This window comes from Crocuta crocuta, unplaced genomic scaffold (assembly GCF_008692635.1).
Source record: "Crocuta crocuta isolate KB4526 unplaced genomic scaffold, BGI_CrCroc_1.0 scaffold258, whole genome shotgun sequence".
NCBI classification, from domain to species: Eukaryota; Metazoa; Chordata; class Mammalia; order Carnivora; family Hyaenidae; genus Crocuta; species Crocuta crocuta.
The window spans coordinates 6,481,082-6,502,060 of record NW_027532842.1 but is presented as its reverse complement, the minus strand read 5'-3'; the positions used below and the strand labels follow the sequence as shown (position 1 = coordinate 6,502,060).

Genomic DNA, 20,979 nt, shown 5'->3' with positions numbered 1-20,979 from the left:
CATGATCAAACACCAACTCTGGAGTTTTTACTGAAGAAGGCAACGTACTGACCGATGTGACTAAAAAGTCCAAGACTAGAGCTGACTTAGGCAGGCCTCGATTTATGGACTTGAAATTACCATGAATTTTTCTCCATCTCTCCGTCTCACCCGTCGCTTTGTTGGGTTGTGTTTATGGCTGCTCGCAAACCAGACTCGAATCACCGTCAAATTCAAGTCCAGCAGAAATGAAAGTGTGTCTTGTCAGTCACTGAAACAGAAGTGGTGGGATTGCTCTGCCTGAGGCTGGTTGGCTTGGATGGACTCATTCTAGAAGCATCTCCTTGGCCAGGAGAATGCCGTGCCTAGCACAGGCTGGCCTGAGTCACATGACCTGCCAGTCAACCTGGGAATGGCAGTAATGTGACCTGACCAAACATATAGATGAAAAGCGAGGTAGGGGTGACTCCCCCAAAAGGGAAACCTAACCGTCATCACCAGTGGTAGCGTTAGTGGATGTTGAGAAACAAACAAAAAGCACATACTACATTTTTTGGAACGAACATGTTCATTTTTGACATTTTTAAGTTTTTAACCTCTCATTTTTAAATGAAAAAGTATTTGTCTCCTTTTTAAATATTAGTGAACAAATGGGAGTTTTGTGCTGTAGTGGAGAAATAGCTTTTGTGCTATTGGGCAGATTTTCTTCTTGTTGCTGAAATGATGCAGAATCTGGGGTGCCCAGATGGCTCAGTCTGGTAAGCATCTGACTCGACTTTGGCTCAGGTCATGATCTCACGGTTTATGAGTTTGAGCCCCACATCAGGCTCTGCACAGCCTGCTTGGGATTCTCTCTCCCTCTCTCTCTGCCACTGCCCTGCTTGCTCTCTCTCTCTCTCTCTTTCTCTCTGTCTCAAAATATTTCAAAAAAATAAATAAACTTAAAAAAAAGGAAATTATACAGAATCTGAGGCTGGATACCAAGCAGCTTTTTTTTCTTTCATGGCAAACAATTGGACTGGGTCATGCATAGGATGTGCTTAGGCCGACACCCTTCATTTTTTCCCTTTCATTGCAGTCTTTCTTTTCCAATTAACAATTAGCAAATGAGCATTTTCAAATTGATGAATAAATACACACATGAGTTGAAATAATTTACAGTAAGTTATGGACGATGTTCAGCATGACCAACTACCAAATGGAAATGCCATTAAGCTAAGGAAGAGAACAGAAGAGAAGGTTTGGGGAGAAGTGGGAGGGATGATTAAAATATGTCAAGTTTGCAACATGATGACTTGGAAATAGCCACGCTGATAATAAGTCTTTAAACACAAGGGATCCGGGACGCCTGGGTCCTTCAGTCACCTGACACAGCTCGTGAGTTCGAGCCCCGCGTCGGGCTCTGTGCTGACGGCTCAGAACCTGGAGCTGCTTCAGATCCTGTGTCTCCCTCTCTCTCTGCCTCACCCCACTCGCTCTCTCTCTCTCTCTCTCACAAGTAAATAAACATTAAACATGAGGTATCCAAGCCAACTTCACTGTTCATCTCCTCTCTTGTGTCATTCTCTTCACCGCTGTCTTTCCCCAGACCCCAGCACCATGACTGTGTGGCACTCGCATAACCTCACCACACAGCACTTCCGTTATGTCATGATCCCTCTAGTGTCCAGCTACACGTTTCCAGTGGAAAAAGCGTTTTTGAAATAATAGGATTCTGAAGACTCTTTGGTAGGTAGGATGAAGGTAGGCGGTCAGGAGCGCAGGGTCCCTCAGGATGACATGAGCCGGACAACGGGCAGAAGCAAGTCAAGTGCAGCTGCAAGGGATGGCCAGTTCCTTTCACTTTCGGACTGTAAAGTATCCCTGTGTGTTTGCCAAGACTGTGAAACCATATACATCATATCAAGGCAAGCTGTTGACAAATGCTCTGGGTTTGGATATCAGGAAGCTAAACTGTAAGTGAAAATAATTTGGTTTGACGTATAGAAGTGTTATTGTATGGACTGACTGTGCAAGTTAGTTACCAGCTGAGCTAATGACTAGGCACAACCTCACATCAAATCAAGTCAAAATGCTTTTATCCTATTAGGTATACTGTTAAGTAAACCAAAATACATTTGCTATGAAAGCTGAATTTGCCATAATCTGTGATTCATGTATTTTATTTCATTTTGAAAAATTCACTCATGGCATTAAGAAATAATTATAAAAATAGCTACCATTTATATGTGTTTTACTATGTGCCAAATGCCTTTTGTACATTATCTCATTTAATTATTTTACTAGCCTTAAGCAAGAGCTGATATTATCCCCAACATTAATAGAAATAACCCATTAAAGAAGGTAACTAAGTTACCCAACACAAGCTATTGCTTGTGACAAAGCTGAATTTAAAACTCGGTTGATCCCGAAGCCTGGAATTTTTGGCCATTTGTTTCTATTATTTCTAGGGAAAGAATAAGTAAAGTTTTTAAACTAATACCGTGTAGCGTAAATCATAATTGGACTACAGAATACAGATCAGCCAAGCTATCAAGCCATTGAGGCTTTCGGCTATCTGATCCTGATTTTGGAGGGTTTAGGGGGTTGAACCAAAGTCATCAATATGGTGATGGTACCTGTTTGAAGGTTTTGGTTAGCGGTCTCCAAACCTACTTGTGAATCAATAAAAAACATAGAATTTAGGTCCGTGACATGCACGTATCTCAATGCGTTGACTCTTATACATTTATGTTCACACACGATTATGTCAACTTATCGAATGCATGTGAAACATGCACAAATATTAGAAATACTGGAGAATCCACTACCTCTAGGTGTCTTCCAGATAGAATTAACTTTTCCTTTCTCTTCTTCCATAGCCTTTGCTACCTACCCAAACTGTTATGTGAACCACATTATTGAGTATTTAGTGGTCTGCCCTCTAAGCTGGAAAGAAAGCTACAGAAGCATAGAAAGTGTGGCTTACTTATTAAGTTCATTTAGCAGATATTTCCTGAGCATGTAGAGGCTAAGGAAATACAGGTATGAAGACTCTGTCCCTGCCATCAAACTTGTGATCAAATAAAGGAATGACAGGATATAGAGAGGTAAATAAGTGGTGGCAGATTGGTCTGCCCTGGACGTTGTGAGGACCACAGAGGTGTTTAGGCGGGAACCAGCCTGGCAGAAAAGTTGAAAGAGAAAAGTTAGATAAGGTGCTGATGCAGAATACCCCCTGCTATAAAAGTAGATCCTTAAAGAAGACGTGTGGCTGTGAAATGCTGATTTTTTTTTTTTAGTTTGAGAAGATTGAGAAAAATCCCTTCTCTGTGTACTGCCCAAGTTCTGAACCAACTGAGAAGGGAAGGCATGAGGCAGATGAAGGTCTAAATGTCAATTTTGTTACAGAGAGAGCTGCTGGAGAGTCTAGATATGCAGCAACAATGGACTTGTTAATGGTGCATTCCCAGCAAGGACGCCGCACCCCTTAGCAGCTTTTGAAGATCACAGGTTTACCCACCTCTGACCCTCTCCCCCCCAGGGAAGGTTGTGTTTGAAACTTACAGCCTGAAACTGTACTCGCTGCAGGCATGAAGGTCCCCGAAGAGGGGCGAGTTGGCCCATACAGACCCACTTCCTTATTCTGACTCATCGGTGACAAAAATTAAACCACTTACCCTGAGAAGAAGTGAGTACAAGTTGTGGAGAGAATCCAGAAATATTACTACACTAGGAGAAGCTGTCCCTTGGAAGGAATGTGTTCTTTTTTGTAAGTGACTGTTCTCACAAATCTCAATGTCTGACTTGGGAACAGATCTTCCTTTGCCTCCAAATGCAGATTTTCAATATTTTTTCAATTGTTTTATTTCCTCCTATTTATTCTGTATCACGTATCTTCTTTTTCATAAATCCTACTGTTGCTCACTCTCTAGGTCTTGGTCATAGATTTCTGATCAAAGCAAAGAGATTTTACGAACATTCATGAAATATAACTTGAATATCTTACTCGATGATTACTTTTCAGTAAGAACAAATTTTATAAATGGACGAATGAACACTACCTTCTGTTTAATGTATTCAGATACGTGAAATACCGGATGAATATAACAGGAAATAAACTAGGGAGAATATTAATTTTACCAGAAGATGCACACAGGTACCTTAGATAGTAACATACCTTACTCAACATAAACTAGAAATGCAAATGACTGGAATTGCACCACTCTGCGGGAACTCCTAATGACACATGTCAACGAAGCAAGGACTTCAAAGTTTAGTCTGAAATTATTTTAGTCCAGAATTTTATGCTAAATGAAACTATTAACCAGTTTTGAAGCAGCATTGATACATTTTCAGACATAAAAGGACTCAGATAATCTATTTCCCAAACACCCTTTCTGAATGCTCCTTTGAGGGTACAGCCCATCAAAGCAAGGGGGTAAATGAGGAGAGGACGTGAGAGCTGATCAGAAAACAACCCCGGCAGCTCAGGAGCGCAGTGAGAGCTAAGGAAGGAAGGCAACCACTATGCCGGAGGCTAGCTCAGCCCCATGGACTTGCACGGGGGGAGGGAGAGAGTCTGGGATACAGGGATGCCGATGAAAGAGGATTGTATACAATGGATAGTATCATCAAAAATTCGCCAGAAGTTTGACGATGTGGTATAAGTAGAGAATGCAAGAAACGCAAAGACCGCGAGAAAGTAAGAGATGTGGAGGTGAGTCCTACAAGAAAACCACGATATAAACGACTTAAACTAGAAAGGAACATTTTTTTCCTTCAAGAAGAAAAATGACACTGATTACAAGTAATAGATTAAAGGAATAAAAACTGAGAGACAAGTAGGATAAGCCGAGGAACGGAAATCGAGCAAAACTTCTTGTACAACAACAATACAAATGGCATTCAGAAACTCCAGCAACAAAGGCCCTCTGGGAAAAGGCAGTGTCAGTATAAAGCAATGAAATCTTTGGAGAAATAGTTTACGAGTAAATTCCATTCAAACTGATAATAGAAGCATTGAGGGGTACAGGTGTTGGTCAGGTAGTTGGGTAGCTAGCTGTAAGATGTGAACACTGCACTGCATTAATTTTTAAATCACCCTGATCAAATCACAGGAGACACAGGAGATTAGTTTCTTTTTTTTTAATTTTTCTCTTCAGTGTTTATNGGGGGCGGCGGGCGCTGTGGGCACGGGGGCCGGGACACTTGAGATGCTCAGGCCCTCCCTCTGGCAGCAGCAGGACCAAAGGATACAGGTCATCATGGAACAAGAAGTGAGTGTTTAAGCCGATTGTCTGAAATTGCCCAGGTGACCACAAAAGAAAGGACCTCCTGATAAAAGCACACAGGAAAGAGGAGACAAGGCTACTGGGTGGTAATGTACATGAAGTAATAGATTAGGTCGGAAGTTCATAAACCCGGAGACAGCAACGTAAGGTTACTTAAAGGTCAGAGGTAGATGTGAGAAGGAAGATCTAAGCCCTGACCTCTGGCCCGTGGAGCTACGGATGGGGCAGGAAGCAGGAGACAGCAAGGTGTTTATTACAAGCCCTTCTGACTGATTTCCCCTTCATGTGTGCAAGCTCAGCTTTGGTCATTACTCCTCGTGCATTTCCAGTGATTCTGATACGTGCACGCCACACTTCCACTCGCTGCCCCACCTGAGAATCGCTGCTTGGGTCTCCTCCTAATGGAGCTCCCGATCAGTTAGGCAAAGTCGTGTGTCCACGGAATAAAACTTTAAAAATATGATGACACAATGCAGTGATTGCCAGTGGATAACCTTTGAAATTTCCAGTAGTCCATTTTTCTCTTCTGAAATGTAAGAGTTTGCTTTTTTCTTTTCTTTTGTCTTTCTTACCTCTTTATTTTTCCAGGATCCCATGTTTTTCTTCCTTGTCAGCCCTGACAACACTGAATTAGCTCTACATGCTAAATGGGGACTGCTAAACTCTCCCAGAGAACCACAGGAAGCCACAAAATGCCAACATGCCGTAGTCTAGCAATCAATTTATTTTTTATTGCTACAGCAACTCCAAAAGAAAATAAGAATTATCTGTTCCAAATGCATACACATGGATGAGCCCTATTTAAAAACAACCAGAGACTTTGGGTGAGAAGCGTCCCGGTGATGATGTTAATTCCATTCCAGATCTAAATTCTTTGAGAGTTTTCATCTGTGTACAGAATCATCTGATCACTCCATTTTGCTTCTGTGAAAAGCCAGGGGCCCTCTCTCCTGAGGAAGTGTGGCTTTGATGGGGGGCAGAGAATTGACGCAGTATTTTTTAAGGCTTGAAAGCGTACCTCTTAAAATAATTTCATTTGAGTTCACATTTCATTTGCCCTGAAAGCTAGTATCTTTATTACTGTTATACTGACCTCTTCTGGAAAAGTTTTAGAATGTCATGCTGATCATACGTTAGCTCTTTTTTTTTTTTTTAAGTTTACTGTGCCCTGTGGAATGGATATCGTAAAAAACACTGAGGTTTGGTGTAACTGTTCAGAGTTCAGCTGATTGAAGGCTCACTTTATGCAGCTGCTGAGCAAGGAGTTCATAGTCTGGTAGGGAGAACATGTGCATAAACCAATGATGGCAATGTAAATACGAAGAACTCTAAGTTTATAAACACATCTGGGAAGCTGATAGTGACATGAACAGGCTTTGAAAGGTTAAATAGCCATTCGGTTCCCAACAGAAAAGGATGGGAGGTAACTCTAGTCCGAGGCTTTGCCAAGTACCCAATGGCATGTGCTTTCTTACCGCACCTCTGGGGGGTGGGGGGGACAGGAGAGACAGAGCAGCCCAATCATGAAGGTGTGTGTGCCCTGTGGAGTGCTGGGAGGGAATTAGCTGTTCTTGGCGTCTCTCTGGCAGTCCCAGGAGTGGAAAATGCAAGTCCCAGGTGAGTCCTGATGTGAGCCCCCAGTCAGACGGGGATCTGCAGAGAAGAGGGAGGGCAGAGCAGGAGATCCCAGGGCTTGCTGCCTGGCGGGCAGGTTGGTGAGGGATGCGCCTAAATGGATCTTCTGTAACTTTGGGGAGGATAGAGTCATAAACTGAGAAAGGACAGACGGACGGACCAAAGAGCAGGTTTAGGGAGATGAGTTTAGTTTGGGAGGCAAGCCCGAGGTGGTTTGGGGGGATTTAGTCACCGGAGCTCATGTCTACGGTTAGTATCCAAAGTCACAGGAGCTATTAAAAGTGGGACCACTGTGAGGGCGCCTGGGGGGCTCAGTCGTTAAGCGTCCGACTTCGGCTCAGGTCATGATCTCAGTGGTTCATGGGTTCAAGCCCCATGTCAGGCTTTGTGCTGACAGCTCAGAGCCTGGAGCTGCTTCAGATTCTGTGTCTCTCTCTCTCTGACCCTGCCCTGCTCTCTCTCTCTCTCTCAGAAATGAATAAAACATTAAAAAATTTTTAAAATAAAGTCTCATAGCTTTAAAATGTTGTGATTCCGGGGTACCTGGGTGGCTCAGTTGGCTAAGCATCTGACTTCGGCTCAGGTCATGATCTCGCAGTTTGTGGGTTCGAGCCCTGCGTTGGGCTCTGTGCTAACAGCTTGGCGCCTGGAGCCTGCTTCAATTCTGTGTCTCCCTCTCTCTCTGGTCCTCCCCCACTCATGCTCTGTCTGTTTCTCAAAAATAAATAAACATTAAACATTTAAAATAAACAAAATGTTGTGATTCCACTGAAACATATGAGACGTATATATATGAGTTACAGAGTGAAGCCAGACCTGCACTGAAGACATTTTAATAATTTCAACTATTCTATAAAATGAGAGTCTTTTCCTGGAAGCCCTTCGAATGAAGGACTGAACAGAGAAGTTGGTAGTATTAAATGAGTTTGTAGGTGTATTAAATGAGTAGTATTAAATGAGTGAATGGACAGAAAGGCCACAGATTGACTAACATTTGTACCAAGCAGTCCCCAAAACACGGAAAAGTTCATCGCTACAAAACCAATTTACTGATTGATGAAAAGGTCCCTCAATGCATAACCTTTCGAAGTGTGACATTTCAACCAGAATATTGAGTTAGGAGTTTCCAGTTTTGACTTTCCAGACACACACTGTCACAAAAATACATCTCAGGCCATCATTGTTAAGTATTCTGTGTTTTAATTCAGAATTGATAGTTGTGCTGTAATTATATTGCCATTATAGGGAAAATCGTAGTGGGCAGAGAGTTCATGAAAGATTTTATGAAAGTCTTATAAATAAACGTGTGATTAGCTGAAGCTGTATCAGCTTTTAATTTAAGGCCTGCAGCTGTTCGTATCAAATGTCAAAAGACATTAGTTAGGGTTATGAATAAACAGAATAAGAGAAGAGGTCTCCTGAAAAGAAAATAAGATAAATATTAAGCATACGGATTATAATTACACCACTTTCTCCTTTTCAGGGTTTAGTGCTAAAATCCAAATTTCAAATATATAATCCTTTAGCCTGTGTTAATTCATGCAGCTCACCAGTCTATACCTAAAGAAGGCAAAATAGAAGGTTGTTTAAAACGCTTGATATTTATTTTCTTTACATCTTATGAGCATTTAATATGAGCATTATTCTTTTTAAATAAACGCAAAACATCAAGATGGTGATGTTACATTCACAAACTTTGTTAAACACAATACAAATTTAGTTTATTAGTAAAGAACTGTGGTGATTTTAACATGGAGAACTTATTTCCCTCTTTATTAGGATGACAATTCCTTAAGGTTCTCTTCTCAAATATTAAGGTTTTTCCCTTCAAAAGACACTTAAAGAAAGTGATCTTTAAGGAGTGACTATTACATGATAATATGCACTTCATCAGAACGAGAAGAGTGTACATGTAATACCAATAAAGTCGTGAGTTCTAAATGCTGCCGGTTAATTTGAAAGGACTTCTCTGAGATTTTGTCAACATTGGATTCCACTGGAAACTAGTCTGCTTTTTGCTATTCATTTAAGGTAAAGTTTATTTTAGAAAGTTATAATTACACAAGACCATCATGATTCAGGATTTAAATGTTGGTTTTATAAGATTTTTTTTTTTTTGGCCACTTAGCGCTGTGTCCTGGAATTGGTGCCCAAACAATTTTAAGTGCGGTCTGAGCTGTTTATGTCATCGAGTAAAATTAGATACGCCTGTTGCTAATACGAGGGAATGAAACATAAGACAAGGCCAAACACGTGAGAGCTTTCTCTCCCCGGCAGGGCCAGAGCGGGTGAAGCTTCAGCCCTTCACTCATTCTGCAAGTCGGGGCAAAGCTGGAAACAGTGAGCCGCTGCTCTGGCTGGGGCGGAGGGCAGCTACTGCCCTTTCTGGAACGTCTAAGGTGAGTCCACAGTTTCACCTTGGGTTTTCTATCATTCCACTTGGATTCTTAAAACATCCTTAACCATGTAACAGCTTAAAAACCGAATAGGCGCAGGATTTCTTGACTTGTTTTCCTTCATAGGTGACTTAAGAGTTAACAAATTCCTTTTAAAACGTTGAATACATTTCTCTCAAAATGGTTCTTTGTGAGTATTGATAATGTTTAGTATAACTCCTCATTTTCAACTCTTAGGTTACTCTACTTACATGCTATGTATTTTTCACACGATTCGCGTTTCTAATGTTTCTGTCGAACTCCTGACAGCATTTCTATATTATCGGACTTTAAGTTGCATACTGTAGTTAATCGAGATAAAATATAATCTTAAAGATGAACTGATTCTAACTCTGCTCTTCAACTTTTGTGGTGGAACTACATTTGCCTTACCTTTTGTCCACAGTTCTGTTACAGATGTTTAAAAAATGGGGTAAAGTTAATGAGAGCAAAAGTCCAGGTCGTTTGCTAAATTTTGGGAATAAGCAAAATGAGCAAAATACCAGCTTTGGCTTCCCAAATATTCTTGGAGTAAAAGACTGGAAAGAATAGTTATCTCCTAAAATCTGGAAAACAGCGTGTTCAAAATACATATCAAAAAGCAAATGTAAATCAAGTAAAGGGTAAACATGGGCCAACACTTCGGCCTGCTAAACTGTCAGCCCTTTCTCTGTGTTAACATGGAGCAGTTGGGAAACAAGTTTAAAGGGGAGGCCCAGAGAGATAATAAGGGAAAATAGGACTCAACTGGCAGGAAGATCGGCCAGCCGGATGGAGTAACTCCCTAGTACAAGATGTCCTGTGTTTACTTTTTACTCATTTCCTTGGAAACGTTTTGCAGACATGGGTACAAGGAAGCACACTCAGAGTTTCAAGACGAATGGTTCAAGTTGGTGTTGGTTTTATAGGTTCTAGAATGTATCCGAGGTTTTCTTTCAAAGCCAAATGAAGAGTAGTATTTCAGCGTATGTAAACATCACATTCCAAAGGCTGAGAAATCCGGGTTTCCAAAAGGGGCCGGAAGCCTGCGGTTGCAGCTGTGAAGGGCAGGCCACCCCAAAATGTAAAGGCCGCTTAAGAAACAGCCGGAAGAAGAACGCCCTGCGACCCCACCTCCCACACGTGTCTCCAGTCTCACCTCCTTATCATCAAGGTGGAGAATTTAGAACAACCAACAGCTGTTGTTACTGTTTTACTAATTTACTCCCCCAGCCCAAATTCTGCTTAGGATTCCTTCTGACTGGGAGCTCCCGAAGTTCAGGTTTCTCCGTGCTGTCAATTCCTCACCGATTTACCGTCTCTTTGGCTAAAAGGTATAAAAAACCACCTACCTCCGTCTTGTCTTCGAGTCTCAACTTCATTATTGGGCCTTCACGTGCATGTCGTGAGCCTGAGGCTTTTTGTTTGATTTGTTTCATTTTCCCTGTTAATTCTTACACCACCTGGAAGACCTTCAAGGGTAGAAGGAAAAAAATCTCCTCCCCTAAAATGCTGAAAATAACGTTTCCACGTCGTCCTTTGAAATACGTACTTTCTAGTCGTTGTTTTGCCATCGAGTATGAAAATCGAATAATAATTGTAAAGGATGCACCGGGTGCCCATATGGTTTAACTTGGCGCATTTTGTACGATGTGAGGTCTCCCTTTGCTCTCTTTCTTACTTGGCTTCTCGAAGACCCTTGCTTCTTCTCAAATGGGCCCAGCCCCGCTAAGCCCCCCACTGGATGGGTTCCTAGTGGGAGGGGAAAAAACTACAGCCCCGAGCACAGTTCTGCTACTTTCCATTCCTCCGAACCTGCCTCTACCCCTCCTTCTCCTCTCAGCCGAAGCAGCATCTGCCTAAGTTTGTGCTCTTCTGGACCCACTCCGAGGCCAGATGTCTCCATCATGCCCCCATGAGTATTGTTGAGTTCCTCACCCGCTGGACTGGCCATTTCAGAGTACAACTTTGTTTCCAGTTTTCTGTGTGCTTATGCCCTAGAGAAACTCATGAGAACACCGATACCAGGAGTATTGAGTAGTTTGTGGATTTGCAAAAGTCCTGAGACTTTTCTCAAAATCCCTCAAAATAGTGAAGTGTACTGGACGGGGATCTGACTGGTGCACAGCCTACTGCCGATGAAAAACGAGCTGGGGATTGCAGGAGGGTTCACGTACAACCAGAGGGATTTGGGTGTCAGCCTAAAGCAGTGGGGCACCATTAAGCATTTACCACAGAAAAGCCACAGGGACAGATTTATTCTTTGGGATACTCACTCTGGTTGCCATGGAGAACGGATTGGGAGGGAGAGGAGAGGAGTTCTAGAAAGTACAAAGCTGAGGACTGGGGAATGAAGGAAGGGAGAGCCAGCAGGAAGAAGCCACTGCTATTGAGACGGATACACTCAAACAGGGCCTCCCCCGCCTCCCCTCCACGACTATCTCGACTCTCTTCTGAACATTCTCAGTCAGTCTTGCTTGTAAAGCATCCCTGAAAAGCATGCTATCAATAAAGAGGCAGTCATGACAAGTTCGGGCTGTGAAGTCAGAGGACCTACTTTCCCACTGTGGGACCTTTTTGTGTGATTTGCTTAATTGCCCTCAGCCTCAGTTTCCTCATTTGTAAAAGTAGGAATAATCGCAGAGTCGACCTCCTTAGGTTATAATGAGTGTCAAATGCAGTTCATACAGAACGTTTGGAAAGTGTTTGACTTCCTGGTCAACAGGGGCTGTACCCCTCCTCCTCCCGCCCCCACCCGTCCATGCCCTCACAGCCACCACCAGTAATGAGGAAACACATAACCCCTTATTCTCAACCCCACTGACCAGGAGGTGAGGGAGGAGCCTGAGAAAGGTGAGTGATCAGGAATCCTGACCTGCTTCTCACGGATGCCCTAGGAAGGTACCATGAGCCCGATATAGAAGGTACTAGATTAAGGTGTTTCTACTTAGGTAGGGAATGTTCTCCACTTGCAGTCTGGGCTGCCAAGGAGGAAATGCACATTCCAGAATACGAATAGAAGACCCTCCCTGATGTTCTCACTAACTTACTGGGAACCCCTCTGGCCTTTAGTAATTTTGAAGAGGGGGAAAAACCAGACAAACCTCAACTGACTGAGTTTCCTATGAACATTTTCCTTTCATAAAACATTTTAGCTCTTTATGAAAATTTTATATAAAATATTCTAAAATGTTAATCTTGGTGAAACATAGAAATAGGCTGTCCCCATACCCGAATGCATTCGAGCGCGTATTCTTTACAACATTTGAAAATCACTTTAAATCCTTGCATTTCAATCCTGAGGAAAAGGTGTCTATAAAGATAGACGTGAATCGCGACCTTGAAGCTCTGAAACTTCTTAATGAACTGTCAAAGCAATCAGAAAATTGCACATCCACCACATTTGATAAGAACCTTAATTATGCCTCCCTCAAGAATTTCTTTTTGCCCTCAATCTTTCACACGGAGACGTGTAACTAAATAGAAGCTTGGCTTGGTTGATACATTTAAATAACTTTCTTTTCTTAATGTTGGTGCTTAATTTTGTGTGGATCTTTCTCAGAGTTAGCATTTAGTTAAATGCTGCTTTTAGGGACGAGGCAAATGCAGGTTTTGAGGGGAAGGGTTATATAGTTGCTTTGCCTGAACATTTCAGTTCAGTTATAAAACCCCAAGGACTTAATGACCTAGATGACAGACTTTTTTTCCCTCTCTGGTTGAATGCAGTTTCCATGTGTAGCTTGAGGACTATTCTAAACTCTATCTTCCTTTGTAAATAACGTCAAACTTAAGAGGCGTGTCTAATGCAGAAGATAAACGGTACGAGGAAGGACCCGGGTCCCCCTCACAGGGCTGGTACACCATCTGGCCACGAAATCACCAGTAATAGCACAGTTCTCTAGGGCATTACCCACATCCAACCCACATCTTTGTGTCCAGCTTCTCCTGCTCGGCCAGCTGTTCTCATTGCCTGACATATGCCTCTTCGAGAGCATTCCCTCGATAAATCCTGTGTATGAGGGTCCCCACTCCAGAGTCTGGAGAGTCTGACCAAAGTCAGACAAGGCTGAGCAGTGTGCTGAGAACCCATCGGTGTGTCTGACTGGTGACTTGTTGAAATCCCAATCTTTGCAGCAGCAGTTGTTTCTACAGGTTTCCCCAGGAAACACTCGGGGCTAGAGATCTGCGTGCCGGTTTACTCGAGAACACCGTCAGGAGAGACACCGGTACAAAACCGAAGGCAGCCCAGTTGGGAAGGAGAGTTGAATAGCAATGCAGTTGTGTCAGAGCCAGGATGGCCCTGAGTTGTCCCCGGATGGAGGAAGGGGCCTGGGCTTTGGCGCCCCTGCGGCGATCAAACAGCCGTGTGGGACATGCTGTAGGTGGGGTGACTCAGTGTCCCCAGGAGTCATCCGCGTCATCGGTTGTCACTCCTGGCAGCTGGAGGGATGAGGGCCTTGGTTCTGAAGGGCGACTCGGGCGGCACACCACTGTAGTCCACCCCCTGCATCACGCAGATTACTTCCTGTACCTAATTTGAGGAGAGCCCCCTGTGCCCTGCAAGATCCTAATCAGCCTCTTTCCCTGAGGAGGCCACCGAAGGGACATTGTGGGGGAAGCACAGTCTCCGTGGCTGNATCCCACCCAGTACCTTTGCTAGTCTAGGTAGCCAACTGGTGTGAGGACTCTGCCATTCACCTCGGAGGGGTCTGAGCCATTGGTCACCATGCCCTTATTTATCAGCCTTTGTATGAGCACGTGTCCGTTTGCTAACGACCTGGTCAGAGAATACCAAGAAGGGCCCTGTCGGTCCTTCAGGGCGATAGACATCCTTCCCAGCCAGGAAAGGTGCGTCCTGTCCTTCTGACCCCTGTCCTGGTGGGAGGAGCTGAAGGGAATGGAAGGTAGTGGGCAGATTAATGGAACTTGCATTGCACTCCCTGGTGGAAGCACTTCCCACTGGGGAACAGACTTCTAGATGCACAGAGCCCATCGTTGTGGCGAAGGGAGGCACGGATTTCCCATCTGGGTCATTAAAAGTGATGGCAAGAATGGCCACACCTACTGTGACCCTTGAGGATGCTGTGCCACACGGTTGCTCATATGGGCAGTACTGACTGCATCCTGAGGCATTGCCCACGCTCACGAGGCATCTCCATGCAGGGCCCTCAACAGCAACCTCAAGAGGCTGTCCCCTCCCCTCCTCAAGCCAGCAGCCCTGGGGCATATAGTTGGTGATGAGAACAGAAGACGCACAGTCAAGTGCCACAGTGCCTTTGTTGTGAAGTGCATCATTTGATTCACTGCAATGTCACAGGGCGCCCCACACGGGTGGGTCCGACCTCTGTAAGTCCCTGGCTTACAGACAGTCATGCTGGCCGAGGCCATGCCAGCAGAGGAGAAAAGCCCGTACCCATCCCATGCGTTACCGCCACAGTGATACCATTGTGCTCCATCGAGCGGGCTTGTTGGGCTATATCCAGGTTCAGCCCTGGGGTCTGTGGTTGGCAGTTTAGACATTCATACTGGCAGTGGCTAGATCAGCCTTGCTGAGGGGGTGCCCTCATGGGGCCCCCATGCGGCCTCTATCCCGGCCGCTATGGCCACTGTGTTAATGAGCCCACCGTGGGGGCCCTGGGGTGGGTGATGATGAGCTGGCCGGTGTCAGCTGGCTGAGCCGTTCATTCTGGCTATCTGGTGCCTCTTCCACAAGGGCCACTCTGGAGGATGTTAGTGCGGGAAGCAAAGGTCTTTGCCCTTGGTGCCCCACCGGTCCACCCTCAAGCTCTCTCAGATCTCCTCGTCCCCCCCCTTCTGGGTCCTGACAAACCAGCCAAGCCACTCCTGCCTGTCGGTGAGAATGTGTATACTGCGCTTTGGGAGGACTCCCGCTCAGCACCTTGACCTGGCCACGGTCCACAGCAGGACTTTTGTGGCCTGTGCCAACCCCCCCGACACCAAGTGTGGCCGTTTTCTTCCCCTCCAGGCTGGTTGTAGGGACACCCCCCTGTGGCCAGGGGCCTGAGATGAGGGAGAGGCGGTGGGGGACACAGAACTATGAGTCACCTGTGTGAGTGGCCTCTCGTGCCGCCCCCGTGGCCTGGTGCGTGGCTTCTAACTTCCAGGAGATGCCGCTGGCCTCTGACTTCATGCCTCGGTGTAGGGCTAAGAGAAGTTAAGTCGGACGGGAGATTCTGGCCTCATGGCTGGAGACGTGGCTCAGGGTCGGGTGCCCCATCCGCACAAAGGCGCAGGAGCGCTTAGGGAAGTGTCCTACAAACAGCATGTCATTCCCTGCCGCGGAGGGTGCAGCCTTGTCCCAGAGCGCTGGTGTCTACTTTGCGTATCTTGCACAGGGCTGCCTGCCCCTCACTGCACCGCAGCCCAGTCCCCCGGCCTCTGGTTCCGCATGGGCTGCATGAGTCCTTTGGGCACTTGCTCTGGTGTTACAGGTGTTTCCTTCTGGGGACCTGGCCTCCCTTCAGTGGAGGGTTTCCAGGTCTGGTGACTGAGCAAAGAGATGTGCTTTTTATGGGGCCTGGGGGCCCCCAGGCTCCTGACCGTCCATCCTTGGCGTGTTTTATTGCATCGATGGAAGGAACTCCCTTGCCCATCTGTGTTTGTCCTCCTCAACAACTAGCCTGGAAGTTGGGCTCCTGCCTCTCACCGGGTGCGCTCCGTTGCTTTCTCCAAGCTTCCGAGGGCTGACCTGGTAGCACATTACTGCCATCTTCCACGACCGTGATGTTAAGTTCTGTATCGTCAGAGGAGAGGGTCACAGCAAGTGCTTCTTTGTCCACTTCGCATCTTCCCTGACCAATCCCCACAGGACCCAGTCCCGGTTACACTGTCGCTTGCTGATGCCTGCTGGTGGGGCCTTCTGGCCCTTTGGGATGTCATCTCTTTAGTCTCTTATCAGGCCCTGCATTTCCCTACCCGGTCATGTTGTGATTTAACCCTAACTACTGGTCAGCTGGCCAGGAGAGAATGTTCTCTTCAAGTGGGAGGGGGCCGTGGGCCAGTCTGCACTTAGGCATTCCAGGGGCTTCTGGAGTTTCCAGTTTCTTCCGTGCATTGGCCCCAGGTCTCATTTCAAGTCTAACAGCTCCACTCCCAGCTTGCCAGGGCCCTGGTCCCAACAGGGCAGCCTTGGGTTGAGAAGTCCATCGTCTTTGGTGCTCCACGACTCTGACAAAGGCTGGTCCTCTGCTTGCTCTTCCCTTCGGTGACCGGGAGTGAGAGCCTTTTCACAAGCTGCCAGAGAGGCCCTCTGATTTCCACCGTCTGTCTGGCGCCATCCCAGTCTTACGTCTTCTCTCTCCAGGGCCTTGAAGGAACGCCATCAATTCCATCAAACACCCTACATACCACAACCACTAGTAAGGTCGCTCCTGCGATGTTGTAACCCCATTCACCATGGGGGCAGCTGTAACAATGATGCCAGCACCCTGTGCCATGGTATAGCCCGCCCTCCACTGACGGCCAGAAAGCCGGTCCACGTTGCCAAAGACTGACAGGCGATCCAGCTCTAAATACTGTTTTATTTATTTTTATTTTTATTTAAAAATTTTTAAAGTTTTTTTTTAAATTTTGTTAATATTTTATTTTTGAGAGAGAGCAAGAGAGCAGGGGAGGGGCAGAGAGACAGAGACATGGAATCCAAAGCAGGCTCCAGGTTTCTGAGCTGTCAGCACAGAGCCCAATGTGGGGCTTGAACTCATGAACTGTGAGATCATGACCTGAGCCAAAATGGGATACTCAACTGACTGAGCCACCTAGGTGCCCCAAGTTTAATTCTTTTGAGAGACAGCATGAGTGGAGGAGGGCTAGAGAGAGAGGGAGAGAGAGAGAGAATCCCAAGTGGGCCCCGCACTGTCAGCGCAGAGCCCGATGCGGGGCTTGAACTTACAACGCCATGAGATCATGCACTGATCCAAATCCAAAACCCAGAGTTGGAAATTTAACCACTCTGACCCAGCCACGTGCCCCCAAAATGCCATTTTAGATTTGCTTCCCAGACTACTGGCCACCAACTCCACTCGCTCCATTTCCCTAGGAAACAACAGGAGACTGATGTTTGTGTGGAGGAAGTTCTTTAGGGAGCATTCTTTGTTCTTCGGAAGAACAGCCCTGTAGGAGTGGGGGAAGCAGGGACGGGCAGAGGAAGGAGCTGAACTGTGTTGCAGGGAAAACAGAGGACTCGGTGATCCCACAGGACTGGCTGGCCAGAGAGGAGAGGTGGGGGTGCTCTGACCCTTCAGAGAAGACATGAATGAAGGCAAGAGCCAGGCCCTTGGGCCACCAGAGTGACCTGTCATTAGCTGCCCTTGGAAGGGCCTCGCTTTGGGGATGCAGGGGGTTAGCCCTCTTTAGCCAAAGACAGGTCCCGGGTAGGGACTCAGGTGTGCACCATGAGGCGGAAGTAGTCCTGGCGGCCGGGAGAACGAGCTCCTTGGTGACGAGGGAAGGTCTGCATGACACACCACGGGTCCTGTCAAGTGATCTTCAGGTTTCCTGCCTTTATGATTATTTGATCTTTGCATGGAGTTTTAGAAAATAATTTCTTTCCTTACACGTTTTACTTCTGTAGGTATGACGCTTTGGTCGTATAATCCAATAGAACAATTTACAAAGAGCGTTTAATGGAGAATTCATCTCTGCGTTATTTTCATCCACTCCTTCATCAGCTGTTGGCAGTGTTCTAGGGAGCGGCCCACCAAGAACGGGGAAAAAAACCCAAAAACCCAACCCTGCCCTTGTGGATAATTATCCCTTTGCTCTCAGTATAGACAAATTAGAAGTCATTATTATTTGGTGATTAGTTTGATTAAATCATATGCTGTTATCAAAGCATTTTATTTTAATTTTTTGAAGTTTATTCTGAAAGAGAGAGAGAGAGAAAGCACATGCACACATGAGTGAGGAAAGGGCAGAGAGAGAGAGAGAGAGAGAGAGAGAGAATCCCAGGCAGGCTCTGTGATGTCAGCACGGTGCCTGATGCAGGGTCCAAAGCCATGAACTGTGAGATCATGACCTGAGCTGAAATCAGGAGTCAGAGGCTCAATGGACTGAGCCACCCAGGTGCCCCTGTTATCAAAGCATTTTAAAGGGACAAAAGCACAAAATAAATATTTCATTTTTTCATATACTGGGAGGAATTAATAGTGAAAAATTTTAACATAATGAGTCCATTTAAAATATGGAAAATACATAAATATGTGAATCACTTAAAATTTAGTAAATTGGCATTTGGGTTTTGATTGATTATAGCAATGATATTGTAGAGCTTATCTGATCTGAGTTGTATCTGTAATGATAGTTTCCTGAACCTTGTCAAGATGTAGCACCATCATATTCTATAAATACATATTCTTTGAAATACTAGCATGATCTAGCTTCAGGTCAAAAGATTGTGAATGTTGTACTTAGTATACAGGCTTCATGTGTTAAAAGAAATTCTTGAAAAACTGCGTAATTAAACTCTGTTTCATGGTCCTTTTTTGTTGATACAGCATTCAGAAAACGCTATGCAGTGAAATATTCCTTTGCAGATAGTTTCTAAGTGATTTGACAAAACACAAAATCAACAACAAACACTTGGGGAAAAAATGATAACCATATACAGTTTCCTGAAAGGCTGCATATTAAGTCAAGAAATAAATCCTCATGTTCGTTTTAGACTATCGAAATCCAAGAAGTATATATTTTAAAGACCGGGAGATAAGTCAAGAGCAGCTATCATCATGCCTTTCTCCTCCACTTTCGTCTTCATTGTAAGAAACTGTGAGTCTCCCAGGAAATCATGTGTGCCATTTCCCCAGCGCTTTAGTAAGGTCACAGGTTGGAGTAGAATTTGAGAAAGGAATGGCAGCCAGAAGAAGAGAAAGAAGATAAAGACAGCAGGGGGAACGGCAGTTTCTAGGAAGCAGGTGCAGGGATCAGAAAGAAATGTGGCTCTGTGGCTGTGTCTCTGGGACAGGACCGGTGTCAGAGCCACAGAGCCCCGCCGAAAAGCTCTTCGAACATATTCCACCAAATTTCAGGATGTGTCCTAAGACTACGAAGCCTCCACTGGGAGAAGAAGCCTGTGGGGCCTTTTGACTTCATCTGTTGCCAGAATCGATCACAACATCCCAAAGTGTTCATCATAGAACTAAGTGAGACGCATCTTTAGGACGCAGTCTGGTTTCATAGGAGAGGAACAGGGAAATACCTAAGAGACGATCGTTGAAAGGCAAAAGTAGAAACCGTGTTTTTCCGATGCTAATCTTCCTCCCAAACCCAACTCCGTTATCTTATCAGGGTAGAACTTTACAAAATCTTGACCGTTAAAATGTGCTGTTCAGACACAGAGTGCTCATGATTAACATTCATGCTAGAAGATGGAGTCGTACGCAGGATCGCCGAGATATAGAATGAGGGAAGTGTTGGCCTGTGAGTTATGACATACACACCAGTCATATCATTATGCCAATAAAAGGGTCTGGAAAGTAATGATATGTAAATGATCACTTTCCCCTTTTGTTCGGTGTTCTCCAATTCTTTTCCAAGGTATTCATGGAGTTTCTATTGAAGTTGGTAGGGTCTCCGTTAAAGAATGGGTAGGAAAGATGATATGATGCGCGGGTGAAGATGGAAGGACTTACGTTTTCAATCGTTATGCTGTTTCGTAGACACGGAAATATGTTCCACAAATACATTTAGTTACTTTATTTTTGAGAAGGAGGTAGACCACACGCACGCAAGCAAGTAGGGGAGGGGCGAGAGAGAGGGAGACACAGGATCTGAAGCAGCTCCAGGCTCTGAGCTGTCAGCACAGAGCCCGACGCGGGGCTCGAACTCACGGACTGTGAGATCATGACCTGAGCCGAAGTCGGACACTTTGGAGCTGCCCAGGCACCCGTCCACAAGTACATTTAGATGAGAATGTATTTTCTTTGGCCTGCCTGCCTATTACAAGTACATATAGTTGAGCCCCTACTCTGTCCTAGGGTGTCCTAGGCACCACTCTCTGTGCTGTGTATCTGACAGTGAACAAAACATTCTTCTGCCCTCGTGAAGATCAGAGTGGAAAGAGGAATAGGCAGCAGAAAGTAAACAAATAAAGGTAGCATTATCCATCCTGGAAAATTCCATGAGGGAAATAAATTTTGATGGGACAGAAGATACACGGAAGGGGTACTCCTGGAAGTCCATGGAAGTCAAGGCTGGAGTGACAGCCGCATGGCTCAGAGCAAATTTTCAGGCAGGAGGAACAACGTGTGTGAAAGCTACAAGGTAGGAAAAGCCGGTTCTGTCTGAGGGATGGAAAGAAGTCGGCGCTGAGAAGGCTGGAGTGGGATGGGATGGGACCAGAGAGGCTGGACACAGCCCGTGGAGTGGAGCTTTGTCCCAAGAGCAGCGGGGGGCCACCGAGTGACCTTGCACAGGGTGATGGGGGGTGGCCCTAAGGTTTCCCACAGCGCCTCAGCATAACATTTTAACGTTAACTTAGTGCTCACTACAGCCAGTCACTACCGTCTCTCTCCATTCGCTGTGCGCGCACAAGATCGGAGGTAACGAGAGGTATAAACATGTGAAGAAGAGGAGCATAGTTGGTGCCAAATAACACCCGATTCTCATTAAGTTGTGTCTGCAAATGTGACATCGTTTGTTATGACACTTCAACATGCGCACTT

At 45.4% G+C, this 20,979-nt stretch overlaps 1 protein-coding gene across 1 annotated transcript in view; it reads left to right on the top strand.

The window, feature by feature from the left end:
- The first annotated feature begins 9,237 nt into the window (after positions 1–9,237).
- SGCG (sarcoglycan gamma) overlaps positions 9,238–20,979 on the top strand; it is a 96,119-nt gene continuing 84,377 nt past the window's right edge. Inside the window, exon 1 of the mRNA XM_077745398.1 lies at positions 9,238–9,286. The gene's annotated coding sequence lies outside the window, so the exon portion shown is untranslated. The remainder of the gene's footprint in view (positions 9,287–20,979) is intronic.